The sequence below is a fragment of the Leopardus geoffroyi genome, chromosome B1 (assembly GCF_018350155.1).
Source record: "Leopardus geoffroyi isolate Oge1 chromosome B1, O.geoffroyi_Oge1_pat1.0, whole genome shotgun sequence".
Classification (NCBI taxonomy): Eukaryota; Metazoa; Chordata; class Mammalia; order Carnivora; family Felidae; genus Leopardus; species Leopardus geoffroyi.
This window is the reverse complement of record NC_059327.1, coordinates 71,549,298-71,567,780: the sequence shown is the minus strand read 5'-3', so window position 1 is coordinate 71,567,780 and position 18,483 is coordinate 71,549,298. Positions and strand designations below refer to the sequence as shown.

At 39.0% G+C, this 18,483-nt stretch overlaps 1 long non-coding RNA gene across 1 annotated transcript; it reads left to right on the top strand.

The window, feature by feature from the left end:
- Positions 1-13,597: 13,597 nt before the first annotated feature.
- LOC123591014 lies at positions 13,598-18,014 on the top strand. The gene is made up of 2 exons (XR_006709073.1): positions 13,598-13,946; positions 17,001-18,014. It is a non-coding gene; the product is annotated as an uncharacterized LOC123591014 (long non-coding RNA).
- Positions 18,015-18,483: the final 469 nt, after the last annotated feature.

Here is an 18,483-nt window from a genome sequence, read left to right as displayed (position 1 = left end):
GTGGATACCGGGAGGTGGGGCTCATCGGTGATGAGGTTTTTGTGGTGATAGTGGGGTTCGTGGGGTCCAGAGCCAACGACCAAGAAAGAATTCTTGAAGACATCTTTGGTGCAAAAAGGTGATTTTATCAAAGCACGGGGACAGGACCCGCGGGCAGGAAGAGCTGCCCCAGGAACATGAGAGACTGGTTTTATACAATGGAGTTGGGAGGAGGTAAAGTCCAGGGGAAGTTTCCAGTGAGATTTTCACATGCTAAAGAAGACTCAAGGAGACTGGAGGCCTAGCTGTTGTCAAGTTAAGGTTGTTTTCCTTCCAGGAAACCATGAGCATTAAGACAGTATGGAGTTCTGGAGAAATGTTTTATTCTGCCAGCCTCAAGTATTTGTCAGTGGGCTGCAGGTTATAAGGAAAGCTAGTTCTCTCTGCCATTTCCTTCTGCCTTTGTTTCCCACATCACTATGGAGGGGTGGTGGAGACTTAGGTCCTACAGGACTAGGATCTCTATCAGTTAACCATTTGTTTTTCCCCTTTCCATTGTTCTTGGGCAGCCAGCGGTGCCCGAAGAATATCACACATATCCCACCTGGGGGTGGGGAGAGTGAGGGGTGTATGTGGCCTGTCAGCTTGCCTTATGCTCCCTCCTCAGTTGGTGCTGTCTGGAAGACCAGCTACCATGACCTCATCTTTCATTTTAGCAGCCCAGTGTCAAACATGGTCATCTTTGTCTATGAAAACAATCTGGGAGTCTATCCATTTTTACAAATGCTTCTCAACTTCTATGCTGTTCAAACCATTATTTATTGTTGCTTCTAACCTGTCAAGAACCTTCTGGGTTTTCTCCAGTTTTTAATCATTCCACTTCATTTTTACATGGCTTTCTTTGGGAGTTATTTTGTTGGCTTTTATTTTGACTGAATAAACACTTAGGGGTTTATTATGATTTACCAAGCATGTGCTAAGCACTTTACCTTTATTTGTTCCTCATGACATATATCTGCAGTAGATAGTATTATCATTTCTATTTTATAGATGGGGAAACCGAGGCACAGAAAGGTTAAGGTACTTGCTCAAGGTTATGCATCTAGTAACTGCATCTAGCAATTGAGTCTGCCATCGGGCACTAGTCTATGCTATGCAGCCTCTCCTGTTCATCATCATATTTACGTACTTCGCGACATCCTGCACCTTCTCAGATATGCATTATTAATTTGTTATCACTATAATCGCGTGAAATATTATAACTTCAAACGATCAGCTAAAGATGGTCAACTAATTTGAAACATAAGCTGAGAAAGATATTAGTATTACTTTGGGGAACATATTTGAATGGATATTAGTTTTGTAACAGATTAGTTCTTTAGTGGATGTTTTCATGATATGAGGAATTTTGCATCCCTGCAGACCTCATAGCTGCAGGGTTTCGGGTAATGAATACACTGATAAGGAAGTTTGTCCTTACCTCTAATACTTACATTAGCCGTGCAAGGTAGGAATTAATATCCTCACTTCACAAATGAGGAAACTGACTTGTAGACCAATTAAACAATGTAGTCAAGATCCTAAGTGGTGAGTGGCCACAGTAAGATGTAAATTGAGCTGTCAGATTTCAGAGCTCCTGCTGTGGATTTTGGCTACACCAGGCTGCTCCGAGTTTCTCCAAGGCGTATTTTATGGTTGTTTCTTCTTCTTCCTTTTATTTTGTGTTGGCTTTTCTTTATTAATTATACCTTTTGTAGTGCCCTCTGAGCACTTCTTATGTTCTAATATAACATATAGAAAAACATGACATCCCATAATGCAGTTGAGTTATTGGACTGCTTCTGAATTGAATGGTTGTTTTTTTTTTTCTTTTTAACTTTTCTCCCTATGCTATGGAAAGGGATATCATTCCTCCAGGCAGTTAATTAGCCAGTATTGGATTGAAATATTTGCTTGTCTTCAGTCTTGGATTTTACAGCGAAAATTTTACTCATGCCACGAAATCTCACGTACACACACCTGCCTCTTTTATTGTTGTAGCTGTTGATTGGGTTCATACAGTCATCTATGTAACTCCTGAGTAAGAAAATGTGTTGCATAAATTTCCAGATACGAGACTTTCACATTTCCTCTCTGGCCAAAAAAGAAGAAATGCTGTCTGAACAGCCACCGCTAACGGGCAGGATTTGTCAGGCTTTAGAAGTAGCTCATTCTAGTTTCTCAGCTGGAGGGGAAAGGCTGCCACAGGGGCTGCCAAAAATGTGGTAAAACAAAGGAGAATGTGGGAACGCCATTAATGAGAAGCCATAATGCATACCTTCTTTCTCCAAACAGTTAATAGAACAAAATGCCCCGAGAAACACCTGAAACCACAAGCAGTTTCTATAGAAACCTCAATTCATTTCTATTCTGCTGACATTTGAATAAATGTGAACAGAGGAATGCTTGCCTGTGCTGCGATACAGGCACTGTGGAGACAGAGCTAATGGGTTATCTTAGAACCGTGATTCACCACCCACAGCAAAATAGTGTCACCTCCCTCTGCATAGGCTGACTGTTCCATAGACGTAAGTATTTCGGGAAAAATCTGGAATTCACAAGTAAAAAAAAAAATACATTTTGCATGACAATATTTTGCAGGAGCCTAAAACTCCCTTTTGTTCTCATGTAATAATGTTAAGTAGCGGAAATTTGTCATTATCATGAGCTAAGAAAGTAATTCTGGTATCCTTTATTCTGAGGGCGTCACTAATACTAATGTACATTCTGTTTATTAGCTCTCAATTTCCCTTAAGCAAGATGGATCCTATGAGAAATGCATACCTTTTGGCTTCTATTGCCTATGCAAAAATCCAAAGATGAGATGTAAGGAAAAACAAAGACTCACAGGAAGGAGACAAGCATAAAGAAAACCAGTCTTTAGGTGAAAATTGTGTAAATGAGGGTGACTCATCCTGACTGTAAATCTAGCCTTATGGTAAATAATTATAGAAAACTCTGTCATTCAGGCCACATATGAAACAGACAGCTACTTGTATCCAAACTGCAGACACTGTTAGTTGCAGAATGATTTAGTTTTGTTGCTTCGAAGCATGGTATGGCTTCAATCATTTTTAATTGACCGCTATTTTTTATTTTTATTTATTTATTTATTAAAAAAATTTTTTTCAACGTCTATTTATTATTGAGAGACACAGAGACACAGAGTGTGAGCAGAGGCGGGGTAGATAGAGAGGGAGGCACAGAATCCGAAGCAGGTCCCAGGCTCTGAGCTGTCAGCACAGAGCCCGACGCGGGGCTTGAACTCACGATATGTGAGATCATGACCTGCGCTGAAGTCAGTCGCCCTAACCAACTGATCGCTATTTTTTAAATAAATTAATAAACTATGTTTTTTACAGCAGTTTTAGGTTTGGGACAAAATTGAGCAAAAAGTACAGGGAGTTCCCATATACTTCCTGTCCCCACACAGAAGCAACGTCCCCCACTATCAGCACCCCCTGTCATTGCGGTACATTTATTCCAATCAATGACCTACATTGACATATCCTTATTCCCCACTGGAGTTCACTCTTGCTGTTGAATATTCTGTGGGTTATGACAAATGTGTAATGACACATACCTGCCATGATAGAATCACACAAGATAATTCTACTGCCCTAAAAATCTTCTTTGCTCCTATTCATCCCTCCATCTCCTGACCCTTGCAACTAACAATCTTTTTACTGTCTCCATAGTTCTGCCTTTTCCAGAATGTCATATATTTGGAATCTTATAGTATATGTAGCCTTTCCAAATTGGTTAAATTTCTCTTAGTGATACACATTTAAGTCCCTTCCATATCTTTTCAAGGTTTAATAACTCATTTTTTTAAGGCTGAATAACATTTCATTGTTTGGACATACCACAATTTGTTTATTCACTTACCTGCTGAAGGTACCTGCCCCCAAGTTTTGTCAATTTATAAAGCTTCTATAAACATTCGTGCATAAGTTTTGTGTGAATGTAAGCTTTCAAGTCCACTTGGGTACATATTAAGGAGTACAATTGCTATATATATATATATATTGAGAGTATATTTAGTCTTAGAAGAAATTGTCAAACTGTCTTTCAAAATGGCTGCACCATTTTGCATTACTATCATTAGTGAAAGAAAGTTCGTCTCGCTCCACATCCTTGGACATCATGTCACAGCACACCACATTTGATGATGTCAGTGTTTTGGATTTTAGCCATTTGAATACGTGTGTAATGGTAATTCATTGTTGTTTTAATCTGCAATTCATTAATGACATGTGATACTGAACATTTTCTTATACGCTTACTTGCCATCTGTATATAACTGTATACCACTTTCTTTGGTGAAGTGCCTGGTAAGGTGTTTGGCCCATTTTTTAATGGGGTTGCCCATTTTCTTATTGCTGTGTTTTAAGAGTTTGTTTGCATACGTGGAATAACAGTCCTTTGTCAGATGTGTCCTTTGCAGATATTTTCTTCTAGTTTGTGTCTTATCTTCTCATTCTCCTGGTATTGTCTTTCAGAGAGCAGAACTTTTTAATTTTAACAAAATCTACTTTATGATTTATTTCTTTAATAGATTGTGCCTTTGGCATTGTATTTATTTATCTTTTTTAAATTTTTTCATGTTTATTAATTTTTGAGAGCGAGAGAGACAGAGCTTATGTGGGGGAGGGGCAGAGAGAGAGGGACACACAGAATCCGAAGCAGGCTCCAGACTCCGAGCTGTAAGCACAGAGCCAGACACGGGGCTTGCACTCATGGACTGCAAGATCATGGCCTGAGCCAAAGTTGGACACTTAACCTACTGAGCCCCAAGGTGCCCCAGCATTGTATCTTAAAAGTCATCACCATACTCAAGGTCATCTAGGTTTTCTCCAGTGTTACCTTCTAGGAGTTTTAAAGTTTTGTTTCTCATGTTTAGGACTGTGATGTACCTTGAATTAATTTTCGTGAAAGGGATAAGATCAATGTCTAGATTCACTTTCTTGTGTGTGGATGTTTAATTGTTCTAACACCATTGGTTGCACAGACCGATTATATTATCTTTGCTTCTTTGCCAAATATCAGTGGATTATATTTATGTGGGTCTATTTCTGGGGTTTCTGTTCCATTCTGTTGAGCTATTTCACCAATATTACACTATATTGATTACTGTAGCTTTTATTGAAGCCTTCAAGGTGGTTAGTGCCAGTCTTGTTACTTTGCTATTCTGCTTTAATATCAAAGTGGCTTTTCTGAGTTTTTTGCCTCTCCTTACAAACTTTGGAAACAGTTGATATCCACAAAATTATTTGCTGGGATTTTGATTGGGATTGTACTGAATTCACAGGTTAAATTATAAAGAACTAACATCTTGACAATGTTAAGTCTTCCCATCCATGAACATGGAATACCTTTTCTTTTATTTAGTATTTAGTTCTTTGATATCTTTCATCAGAGTTTGGTAGCTTTCCTCATATAGATTATATATATATATATATATACATATATATATATGTATATATATATATATACAGTTAGATTTATTACCAAGTGTTTTATTTTTGGGGTGTGCTGATATAAATGATATTGCGTTTTTAATTTCAAATTCCACTTGGTCATTGCTGGTATATAGGAAAGAGATTGACTTTAGTACATTAACATTATATTTTGCAACCTTGCTGTGATCACTTATTAGTTCCAGGTTTTTTGTTGGTTGATTCTTTAGATTTTCTACATGGACAAATCTGTCATCTCTGAACAAAGACAGTTTATTTTTCCCTCCCAATCTGTATAGTTTTATTTCTTTTTCTTGTCTTATTGTATTAGCTAGGACTTCAAGTATGATGTTGAAAAGCAGTGCTGAGAAGGAACATCTTTGCCTCGTTCCTGATCATCACCATTTTTAATGCCGTATTTGCACATTACAAAGTATTCAGGGTAATCCTTGGGTGAAGAAGGCCTTAGCTAATGCCAAGGTGGGTGTAACATAATATAGTGGATAAAACACAGTCTTGGATTTGGACAACCATGGGTTCTTATATTTGTTTGTGTATTGCCTGTGTGACCTTAAGAAATTATTTATCCTTCTTGAGCCTTGATTATGTTATATATACATGGAAAATAATTTCTAGTTCTGGTCTTGTTATGAGGATGAGAGGTAGTAGATAAAGAGTGCTTGGGTCAGAGAAGTTGATTCACAGTAGCTGTAATTATTTGGCTGTAATATTGTCCTTTTGGAAACTTAGAACCAAATTGTACATTTGTAGACTTGATTCTCTTCATTGTTAAGGCCTTAAACAAAAATAATTTCATCTATGAAGATTGTAGCCTTTTCTTGTCTTTTTGGCATCTTACTGATCTTCTTTACTGATGTCAACACTATATTCGTAGTCATTTAGTGTAAGATCCAGCTATTATTATCAGAGAAATAAGGTAATTCTTAATGGTTGTAACTTGTTTAAGTTTTATGAAGACAGCCATAATCTCCTCTTAGATGTTCTCCTTGACTCAGCAAATTTGGAGAATTTTTCTATGTCTTTATTTAGAGGTATTTAAAGAAATAGGGTTCTAGAAAATAGAGGTAACATGATAGCAAAGCATGATTTCTGCATGGAATTTGGGGAGAGAGAATGTCACATGAAACTGAATCACTAGCATCTCTGGGTGATGCATTAAAAGGAGATGATGGCATGTACTAGAAGTCATTAGAGGCACAGATAAGACCATTAACCTCAAGTCTCAAGGAAGTGCTTGAGAAGTAGCTGAATAAGTTAAAGCCTAACCAAACACAAACTTTTCCTAGTGGGCTTCCTGAAACCTAGCCCAGAAAGATGAGAAGTGATTGTGACATTGTTAAACAAAGTAGGCTATGGATGAAGGTGACTTAAGACTTTTTAGAATCACTAAGACAGTGGAATTTAGAAGCTAGCAGAGCATATGCAAATCCTAGAGCCTAGTCCCTTTAATTTGCAGATAAGACCATGTTTAATGAGAAGAAGAACCACAGGTAGCCTGCAGAGCCAGGGGTGAGCCAGGTACCCTGGGTCCTACTATCACACTTCTAAGGACTTATGCCAATCCTTTGAGTTAGCACCATCTGCTTTTAAAACTAAAAGTGGTTCCTTTTTCTTTTCTGCAACGTGAAACACAGCCACTGCTGATCTGCCTTATGAAGTCAGTCAATACAGCTATAAACCTGAAACCAAATCCCCTTTCATTGCAAAAATTTTAACAAATCTTTTTGCCCTTACCCTGATAACATTTGAACTGTTGAGAAAATGAGTCCTCAACGGTTGGTGTAAGATCATCTCTTTATTGATTCACGTCACACTTGATAGTGAGTATTAATTATTAAGAAAAGAGGGGCGCCTGGGTGGCGCAGTCGGTTAAGCGTCAGACTTCAGCCAGGTCACGATCTCGCGGTCCGGGAGTTCGAGCCCCGCGTCAGGCTCTGGGCTGATGGCTCAGAGCCTGGAGCCTGTTTCCGATTCTGTGTCTCCCTCTCTCGCTGCCCCTCCCCCGTTCATGCTCTGTCTCTCTCTGTCCCCAAAATAAATAAACGTTGAAAAAAAAAATTAAAAAAAAAATAAAAAAAAATAAAGAAAAGAAACATTACATTATTAGCAACAGGATGCAGAATTCAAATAAGTTCATATTCTTGGAGCTCTTATTTTCCTATCAGGCATTGGTTTTCATATGCATTATCTCATCACATTTTCAAGGACTTTTTGTCCAATTCCTTAGGAATGTCTCCTGAAACAAAGGAATGTTAAAAATGAACTCTCATAAAAATAAAATGGTTGGATGAGAATATAGGAGTGAAAAAGTCTTGGCTATAGCATCAGACAACTTGGATTGATACTGGTCTTCCTATTTATTTATTGTGTTGTCCTGATACTTGATCCAATTATGTTTTACTTCCCGCATCTGGAAAACAACACATTAAAAAAAGAGCCTTTGAAGAATCAAATGGAATAAGAGATGTAAAATATGTATAGCGCCTAAAATTGAGATAGTGGTCATCAATGTTAACTAATATTAGTATTTGTGTTATTTTCCACCTATCTACATGAAAATGTTGCACCACTGTGAATGGGTAAAACCTTAACACTTTTAGTGGATAGGTGATTCAACCTGATCACCTATGGATAGGTGGACCCACTTTTAGTGGATAGGTGATTGTTACTGACCATTTATGAATTTTAACTTCAAGTATCGGATTTCCCTTGCCATTAATTAGAACAGAGCAAAACAAAACAAAACAAAACGTTTCAGTGACTGTGTATTATTTCACTTCTGACCACATGAGGGCAGCATGGTACCTTTTAAGACAGGATGTAGCCCGTACAGAGGGGGGAAAAAAATGGAGCTTTAGAAATCATAGATCCAAAATTAAAACTAGAAGACTCTAATGATTCTCTAACCCAAACTTTCATTTTACTATTGAAGGAATTGAGTTCCAAAGAGGCCAGTTAGTCAATCTCCTGTCACACAATCGCTGTCTATTGACAGTGGAGCAGGGAACTGGTCTACCGCATTATTAGTAGCAACAATAACTGCGTTATCAGCGTACTTACTACTCTAAGAGACTCCTTATTATGTCCTAATATCTTGGGTGACGACATTTTAAAGGAAATCAAATAGCTCTGATAATGAATTGACCACAGGAATGTTCCGTTTTGGTGAGAGGGAAAAATAAAAAGACAGAATTCTATTTCTGGGAGACTTAAGTGTGAACTTGAAGGCAGAGGATTGAACTGTATGACTTCTCAAGGTTGTCATTAATATTTTGCTCACAACCATGTGTTTGTGAGTTACCTTGAAACTGCAGCACTGCCTGTAAGAAGCAGGAGCTGGCAAAGGAGGAGGGCATACCGGTTTTGCCTTGTCAGTTTCCCCATTTTTTAAACCTATATTTTTCTCCGTACCCCAACCCCCAGCCACATAGTCATGCAAATACTACACATTTACAGCCAGAAATATGAAAAAAAAAAAAAAAAAAAACAAACTCAGCGGTGGCAGTACCACGGTGGGGGTACTTGGTGGGGGAAGGGTGCTTTAACTTTGCATCCTCAGTCATCGTACCTACTGCTTTTCCAAACTTCACGAAGAAGCATCGGATAATCCGAGTGAATAGAATATGCTTGCTGTACACCCCACTCTTCCTCTTTCCCTCCACCTTCCTAATATCTTAAATTTTGCAATTCTTTCCTTTTCTACCGCATCGTTATCACTCATATTCATTTTTCCATCAACCTCAAGAATTGGACACTATGGTGATTCATTTATGTGTCAACTTGAGTGGGACACAGAATTCTCAGATATTGGATCAAACATTGCTCTGGGTCTTTCCGTGAGGGTGTTTTCGGATGAGATTGACATTTAAATCAGTAGACTGCGTAAAGTAGGCTCTATTCCACAATGTGGGTGGGCCTCATCCAATCAGTTGAAGGTGAACAAAAAGGAATATAATAAAATAGCTAATCGTCTGGAGTAATGGAGAATTCCTCCTGCGTGATTGCCTTCAAGGTAGGCTTTAGACTGGAACTGAAACATCAGCCCTTCCTGGGTCCTGAGCCTGCCAGCCTTCAAACAGGAACTTCACCATCAAGCTTTTCTACTTCTTGGGCCTTCAGACTTTGTACTTATGTACTATCCCTGTTTTCCAGCTTGCTGACTCACCCTGCAGATCTTGGGACTTGCTAATCTCTTGAATCACATGAGTAAATTCCTTATAATAAATCTTTTTATAAATAAATAAGCAAATGTATTTGGGTGTCTCCGATCTACTTTCAATTAAAGGAAGAGTATCATTGCACATTAATTTACTAATTTGAATAAATAATTAATTTAATAAATAGTCTAATTAATATGAAAGCCCTACTTTACATGGGGCACTGACTTCAAGTTCTCAATGATCCTTAAGGTGCTTGGCATTTAGTGGGGGATTTAACAAACGTGTTGACTGAATGAATACATAAATTCTATTGGTTATCTTCTGAAAGAACTTTTGTTTCTATCAGAGCTCTAGCATTTTCCCTTCCATTTGTGTGTGAGCAAAATTAAAGTAATTAGCTTAGTACAAAGAAAATGCTTATTTTTTGGTTGCTAGGATACTACCTTGCCCATCCACGAAACTATGCATATTAGGGTTTTAGGCTGAAGGACAAACAGATTCCAAGTATGATTAACATAAAGTAAAGAGGCTTAATATAACAGTGTTAGTTGACAGTCAATGTTAGATCATTAGATTTTTGTTTGATTTAATTTATTAATGTCTATAGTGGCACCTTGACATTATAGATTCCCCTATTTTACAGATAAGAAAAATGAGATCCATATGAGTGGTTTGATCCTTCGGTCAAGTTTGCATAGTTAGTGAATGAGAGCGATTACTATCAATAACGTCCCGAAACACCAGGTCTTTGCTGTTTCTTCAGAAGCAAAGTGTTTCTCTTTGTTGGCTTGCATATGCTATTCCTTGGAAACCACTACCATCTATGTCAAAGCTTCCTCAGTGACATGACCCTGCCCGCCATACGGAGCCCACCAGGGGCCATGTTCTCCCTTGCTCACTGGACACCAGTGTCCTGATTTTTCTTTCCCCTGTCTCTTGGACACCACAGGCTCTGTTTGCACACGAGAGGCTTTCTGTTATTTTCCTCCAAGCCCAGACATCTCTTCTCCCAGATGTCCACATGGCTGGAGATTCACATTGCTTATTTCTTTGTTCTTTTAGATTTCAGCCCCACAATTCAAGTGGCACGCATCCTGGGAGTCATTTTCTGTTCCATTTCTCTGCTTATTTGCTTCATAAAACATTGAACCATCCAAATATCTATCTATCTATCTATCTATATATATTTTAAGTTGTTTTCCTCTTTTTTTCTGTCTTCCTGGCAGGTCGTGTCTAAAATCTCCTTGATGACAGAAGCCTGTCTATACTGTTGATTCTTATATTTTTGTAGAGTGTACAATGCTCAATATATGCTAGATGATCCATAAATATTCTCTGGAATAACTGACTCCATGTCAGTGAAAAAAAAAAAACCACAGTATGAAAATGTAGTTCATGAGAATAAGACTTTTATATCAGATGCTCTTTGGAAAATATAATTCAATAAATGGCAAAGTAAAACTTCAAATGTTAAGTGCTCTCTAAATCACAAGTTGTATGGGGCACCTGGGTGGCTCAGTTGGTTAAGCGTCTGACTTCAGATCAGGTCACGATCTCACGGTTCATGAGTTTGAGTCCTGCCGCTCAGGCTGTTTGCTGTCAGCACAGAGCCCGCTTTGCCTCTTCCATCTCCCCCTTCTCTCTGCCCCTCCCCAACTTGCGCTCTCTATCTCTCTCAAAATCAATAAACCTAAAAAAAAAAAAAAAAAAAAGAAGAAGTTGCATCATTTAAAGGTACTTGTTAAGTTTATATGGAATCTCTAAACTTTGAAGTTGGAGGGACTGTATGTGTGCAACATTGGGATTCGTTTTGGATAAAAGATGCATGTGTCTTTAACTGACAAAGATAATATTATGGCCTTGTCTCAAACATTTAGTACAAGTTGAGTTGGATTATATGAAAGTTTTTAAAAAAAATATTTTTAACGTTTATTTATTTATTTAAAAAAAATTTTTTTTAACGTTTTTATTTTATTTTTGAGACAGAGAGAGACAGAGCATGAACGGGGGAGGGTCAGAGAGAGAGGGAGACACAGAATCCGAAACAGGCTCCAGGCTCTGAGCCATCAGCCCAGAGCCGGACGCGGGGCTTGAACTCATGGACCGTGAGATCATGACCTGAGCCGAAGTCAGACGCTCAACCGACCAAGCCACCCAGGCGCCCCACGTTTATTTATTTTTGAGACAGAGACAGAGCATGAACGGGGGAGGGGCAGAGAGAGAGGGAGACACAGAATCGGAAGCAGGCTCCAGGCTCTGAGCCATCAGCCCAGAGCCCGACGCGGGGCTCGAACTCACAGACCGGCGAGATCGTGACCTGAGCTGCAGTCGGAGGCTTAACCGACTGAGCCACCCAGGCGCCCCATATGAAAGTTTTAAGACTCATGCTGTCATTATTTGAATGAGGTTACTAAGCTCAAAAACAGGGCGATGCATCATGTAAAAGGGAACTATACGTGTTGATGACAGAGGCAAGGATAAAAGCCAAAACTGTTTTATTCTACCAAATTTCCCGGCTTCTTTGGTACTTAGGAAGCCCCACAGCTTATATCTGAACTTTGTGTTAAATAAAACTGAATATCTAATTATGAATACATGAATATGTAAATATGAATGCATGCATGTCTAAAATGCAATCACAATTTTTCTTTAAGCGGTATTGATTAAGTAGTCTAACATCTTACTGTCTTTCCACCGATTTATAACTTTCATATTTTGAGCATAAACATTCTCAACATGAAGTCGGATAGTTGCAAGGCAGAGACCCTGTCAGGAGTCCCGGTTGCCAGGTTCTAAGCGCCAAATGCTTCTGGTGAGAGGTTGGTGGAGACTGAGGGAGTAAAAATGAAGGATTCGATAAGCGTGAATATCTGAGGCAGAGGCCAGAGCTAAACCCAGAAGAAAAGCTGTTGCTTGGGAAATCATGGCCGAAATAGTAACTCAAACAAAGGGGAAGAGAGGGTGCTATAAAACTCAGCCAGGGAAACTTCCACATCAGTGCCTGAAAGAGATGACTGAATAAGTATTTGCGCTGCTTCGAGGCTGGGGATGCACTTGAGTCATCCTTACTAAGCAGTTTAAATCACGGCACCCTGACTTCCTTGGCAATTGTGATCTTCTTAGAGTGGTGTTTGCAAGTTAACACTAGACGCCAGGTTTCCTTACCTCTTTCCTTACATTACAGGGGTGGATTGTGTGGGTCCATACTTCCTCTCTCCCCTGCTGTGCCATCACTCACCTGTGGGTGGAGTATATTTCCTTACCCCACTGACTTCAGGCTTGGCCAAGGGACACCTGCTTCAGCTTCGCTAATGAAATACTGGTCAGAGATAATCATTGGCAAGAATCCGCCAATACTCTTGGAACAGCTGTCCTTTGCCGTAACAGGAACATATCTCAGAGAACTATTTCTTCTTCAGTCTGGATTTTGAAAGGAAGACTCAAATCGATCTGAAGCCTGTGATCCAGCAGAGCTCAGGGAAGACGAAGCGAGACTCGCTGAGATCAGCCAAATTGCGGATCACCCACCGACAGGTGGATGTGGAAAAAATGATTGTTTAAACCACGGAAATTTGGTAGATGTTTGTTATACAGCATGCTTACAGCAAAAGCCTAATTCATCCACTGATAAAATATAGCTAACCAAAATAACGAATTTGTGGAAGAGAAGACAAAATAATTAATTGAAAATGCTTATAGAGGGGCGCCTGGGTGGCGAAGTCGGTTAAGCGTCCGACTTCAGCCAGGTCACGATCTCGCGGTCCGGGAGTTCAAGCCCCGCGTCAGGCTCTGGGCTGATGGCTCAGAGCCTGGAGCCTGTTTCCGATTCTGTGTCTCCCTCTCTCTCTGCCCCTCCCCCGTTCATGCTCTGTCTCTCTCTGTCCCAAAAATAAATAAGCGTTGAAAAAAAAAATTAAAAAAAAAAAAAGAAAAATGCTTATAGACATTGAAAAGTCATATCCAGTATAATTGACAAAAACAATAGAATCACTATTTTAAATAGACTGCTAGATCTCTTTTAGGATGACTCCAATAGTTTATCTATTGTGATATCTAAAAGCCGCTCAGTTTCAATAGGACAACTCTGGCCTCTGAGTCGTTGTACCTCTTTCTTCATGCCAGAAAAGAATCCTGGGTTAAGATTCTATTTTAGGGAAGGAAAACGACAAACTTGCATCAGGACCTTGGTATCTATGCATTATGAGTGTTTGAACTGGAGTTTCCCAGTGAGCTGTTCGGTGGAACACAGTATTACCAGTTTGACTGAACCGTGTATCCCATGTACCCGGTAATGTATGGAAGTGATGATTCCTCCAATGTGGAAAGCGTATGGTTATTTCTTCTGTATTGTAACAGAATGGTCTTACATCATCTTGCACCCTACTTTTCTTTCTTAAACTGTGTCCATTGCAAATAAGTAAAGAATCACAGCAATATTCTCATCTCTGAACGTGTGTGTCTGTGCTACAAACACAAGCTATGTCTGCTGTATTTGTTTGTCTATAAATTAGCATATTTATTTATGTGTATAGATCCTTCCTTCCTTTTTTATATTTTCCAGTCTAAATTTAAACACTGTGAAGCTAGAGACTGTTGCTTTTTTTAAGGTGACCCATAGGACATACTAGAAAGTTCTGTGGAAAGTGAGGACTCAGGAGTTGTTGCTAATCTGCCTCTGTTCTCCACTTCACTTGGTGACAACCAACCTGGCCAAAATCCCTTTGTCAGAATGAATCTCACCTTTGGTCCAGCTGATAATCATCCTTTTGGAAGAAGTGAACATTGCTAGTTAAAACAAGTAGTTATGCATCACACATTGAAGGAAAGCTCTCGCTAGTACAGGAATTTTAAAAAAATCATGATCCAAATTAAAGATTATTTCATTTTAATGTTTTGAAAATTCAAAAAATCCAGTTTCTGAAACATTTTCAGTGATTGGTTTAACATACTATCATTCACACATCAGTAATTCATGGTTTTATTTATTTATTTTTAAAGCAGCAAAACTAACCAAACCTGGAAACTTTTATTAACTTTAAAAAGAAGCCATTTAAATTAAGCATATTTTCAAAGATAGTTTGGGACATCAATATTTTTTAATATTACTCCATTAAAGTTACTCCAGCTGTAACTTTGAAATACTGGTTTGAGGCTTTTCAGAGTTGTAAACTATGGGGTTTATAAGGCAGTTATCAGTTAAAGAGGTGGGAGGAAGTTGGCACTAATTTTTTTTTTAAAATAGTTTTTATGATATATTTTGGAATCTCTTGAAGAAAAAAATAACCTTCAGTTCAAGTATGTCATTTTCTAGATGTTAACTATAGTTTTTTTGACTATCAGATTACAGACCACGCATTTGAAAAATTTAAAGGATGTTAATGTATCTTTCCCCAAAAGAAGAAAGCTTCTGTAAATTATGGAGAAATGTTTATTTTTTGATAGTAATTGGGATTATGCTTAAATGCCATTTTTATTTTCTGTATCAGATTCCTATAATATTTACCTATTACCTATAGATCCCTCACAAGACAATGGTCACACAATTACCATTTATAATTTTGTAGTTATTATAAATTTTTTTCATGATTTCTCTATCTTTAATGAGGGAAATACAATCATATTACACTACTGCAGTAAGATGTTTTTTTATATTAAGGTGAAGCAATGAATAATGTAACAAAATGCGTACTAGAGATTACCAAGTAAATAATGATGGCTTTTTTCTTCTGTAAACTACATTGGAAGTGATGACCACCCTGTAAAATCTCAGTGAACTAAGTATTTGGTAGTTCAGTCTCTTACTCCAATGGATATTGAAAATTTCCAAGAGAAACTTAACAATTACACAGATTCAATGAGAAAAACACACAATAGTTTAAAAAAAAAAAAATCACCCCACAGAGGACAGAGGAGCCAGTATCCTCATTAAAAAGATGGAAAAAAATGGCCAGATATGAAAGTTCTCACAGGCATTTTGAATCCTACCTGGTTCCCACATGTGATAGATACTGAGTCAAAGGTCAATGGGTCTGTCACGGCACCGCCACAAGGTAGTGGTGACATGAGCCTGCTTAAAAGCTGTAAGGGCTGGGGGAGCTGGTTGAGGACGTGGGGTATCTAGTTCTGCACAAAGTAAAAGCTGAGCCCACAGAGAGAGGTAACTGACCACAGCTGAGCTAGGCACTGACAGCTCTCCAGTTAGCTGCTGATTCAGCCACAGATGGTAATTAGAACACCCAGAGATAAAACCAGGTGTTAGGTGCACCCCAAGAAAGATGGGGCTGGCCACTGTAGAGCAAAGATTGGCATGGACCTTGGGGATACTGTATATGTCTAAGAATCCATTCCCCATGCTTCCCCCAGGCCCCCAAGTGTCCTTGCACTCACACATCAAACACGATCTTAGAGAGGAACGTGAAGGAGAGCTGGAGAACAGAACCGATAGGCTGAATTTTACCTACTATCTTGTGTGGGAGTGTGTGAAGAAGACTGGACCAGTTATAAAGTTAAGTTGGAGTGAGTTTGTGACAACACTATAGACAGAAAAAAAAATGTATATATACCAAATATTTGTGTTTCTGGCCATGTATTCAACTCCATTATTTCTCAGACTTTTCTTTGTCATTCTTTTTATTTGAGCTGACAATGCAATCCAACATTATTAACTTTTTACCCTCAAATTGGTGGCCTGTATCTGTGGCTGAAAACCAACAAGAGCATATTCCCTACATTTTAAAGAGAACTACTAACATTGCAACCAGAAATCTGCAGAATCGGTCCCATGAACGTGAGAACCCCTGGCCTTCCAAGACTGTGAGGTAATGCCTGAGGAAGGGAGGAAAAAGACATTAGCATTCTAGGAAGTGTAGTGTTAGTGATGAGCACTGAGCCCCTCTGTTCCCAGCTAAGGAAGAAGCACACCAGTCCCAATTCTCATGTTTGCTGATAGCAGAGAGAGTTAATGAGGAAGGTATAAAAGATAGAGGGCTTCCCTGCAAAAATGGAAACCAAGGGAAAGTTGGCATTCTGATCTGCATTTGGATGCCTGCTTAGGCAGCACATCTGTCTCTCTACCTGATGCCCACCTGGGCAAGGGAAAAGGTGATTTGGGAGAGAAAGGGTAGGCCAGAGAGAGGGAAAAGAAATGGAGTAGGCTGAGCCCACCATTTTGATACGTGTGTTTTTCATGGGTCCAGTGGAAATTTCCAGAAGGGGTTGAGCTGAGCTCTTTCTAATATGTTTATTCCATAGTAGGAGTGGGTTCAGGGTGGACTATTAGGGGCTGGAGCTGGAGGAGGAACTGGAGACCAGAGACTGAACTCAGACCAGTTTCTCATTTCAGGAAACTGTGGACAAGGGGGCTCTGGAGAACCTTCCAAAGACCTCACACATGTGCTCAAGCAGTGAGCCAACACTGGGATGTCTGCCTCACAGAATAACGAATCAGCATCAGTTAGAGAAGCAACAACAATCTGCCATGGAAGGACTGCAGCCGATCCCTGTTAACGTGACATCTGCCCTGTTCCCCCAATCCATTCTACTGGTCACGATGATACAGGACTTCAAGATTACAAGGGCATGGGATAGTAAAATCTTTGATCATTTCTCTTTCCTTAGACCATTTCTCCAGCATAGATGGAGATGGCAATTGGGAAAGCATTGAATTAGATGTAAGACTGGAATTTCAACTTGAATGGCTTAAATTCTGATGAAGAAAAATACTCAAAAAGTTACAAGATCTGCCTGAGATGCCATCCAAGGTTGGGAGAGGAGATTCAAAAGGACATGATCAAAACTAGTGACTAGAAAAAAATAAAGCTATTTTATGTTTATAGGCTAAATAAACTGCTTTTACAATGAACGAGCAATTATGAATTTGGACCAAATTAATGGAGACTATTTTATAAGAGAAGCAGAAAGAGAACGAACATTTATTGAGCACACATTAACAGGTAGGTAGTTTGTAGAGAGTCCGTATCTATTAACGTTGCTTATTCTTACAAGGAATTACTGGACCATTTCCTCCTTTACATAGTGAAACCAAAGCTGAGAGACGTTAAGTAACTCACCCAGGGACATACAGCTAATGAATGGCGGATCTAGGATTAAATTTAGGTAAATATGATGTTAATGCCGGTATTTATTCTGCTGTTCTCCACTGCCACCAACTGAGGTGGACTGTTAGGCATACTCCATATTAAAATTTCCTTAGCGTCTCCTTTCTTTTTCATGTCTAATCTAGTATAAAAGTCATTCTTTGAGGTATGGTAGACTTTAACTGGCTTTGTCAAATGTGTATGATGATTCTTTGTCAACTCGAATACGAATTCTCTATTAAAAATGTGTAGAGTCTTGCTTTTATTGTGAGTTTCCTTTGTTTGGGCGGTGTACTTCGGTGCCATGGAGATGATATTCACAGACAGATGTTAACACGTCATTATAAACACTGCCTGTTCTTGCTCTCTGCTGAAAATGAAGAGCTCTGTTAGCGTTTCATGGCACATCGCCATCTGGATTTGACTCAACCCTTCTCTCTTGACACATTTTCACTTTGAATGATGAGGGTTTTTGGTTGTTGTTTGCTCCGCTTCAGATTTCTGAGGTCATGTTGCAATTTCCATTTTGAACAGTGAATGGTGGGGAAGGAACAGGCAAGATGAAGGGTTGGGCAGAGAAGAGGGCCCTTTAAACATTTTTCGATGCTGGAGATTTTACTAGAACAACTCCGGAGGCAAGCATTGACTGAGTGATTCACTCAGATTTTCCCATCTTAAGAATTCCAAGATCCTAAAATCACAGATGAATTTTTCTGATACTCATCTGTT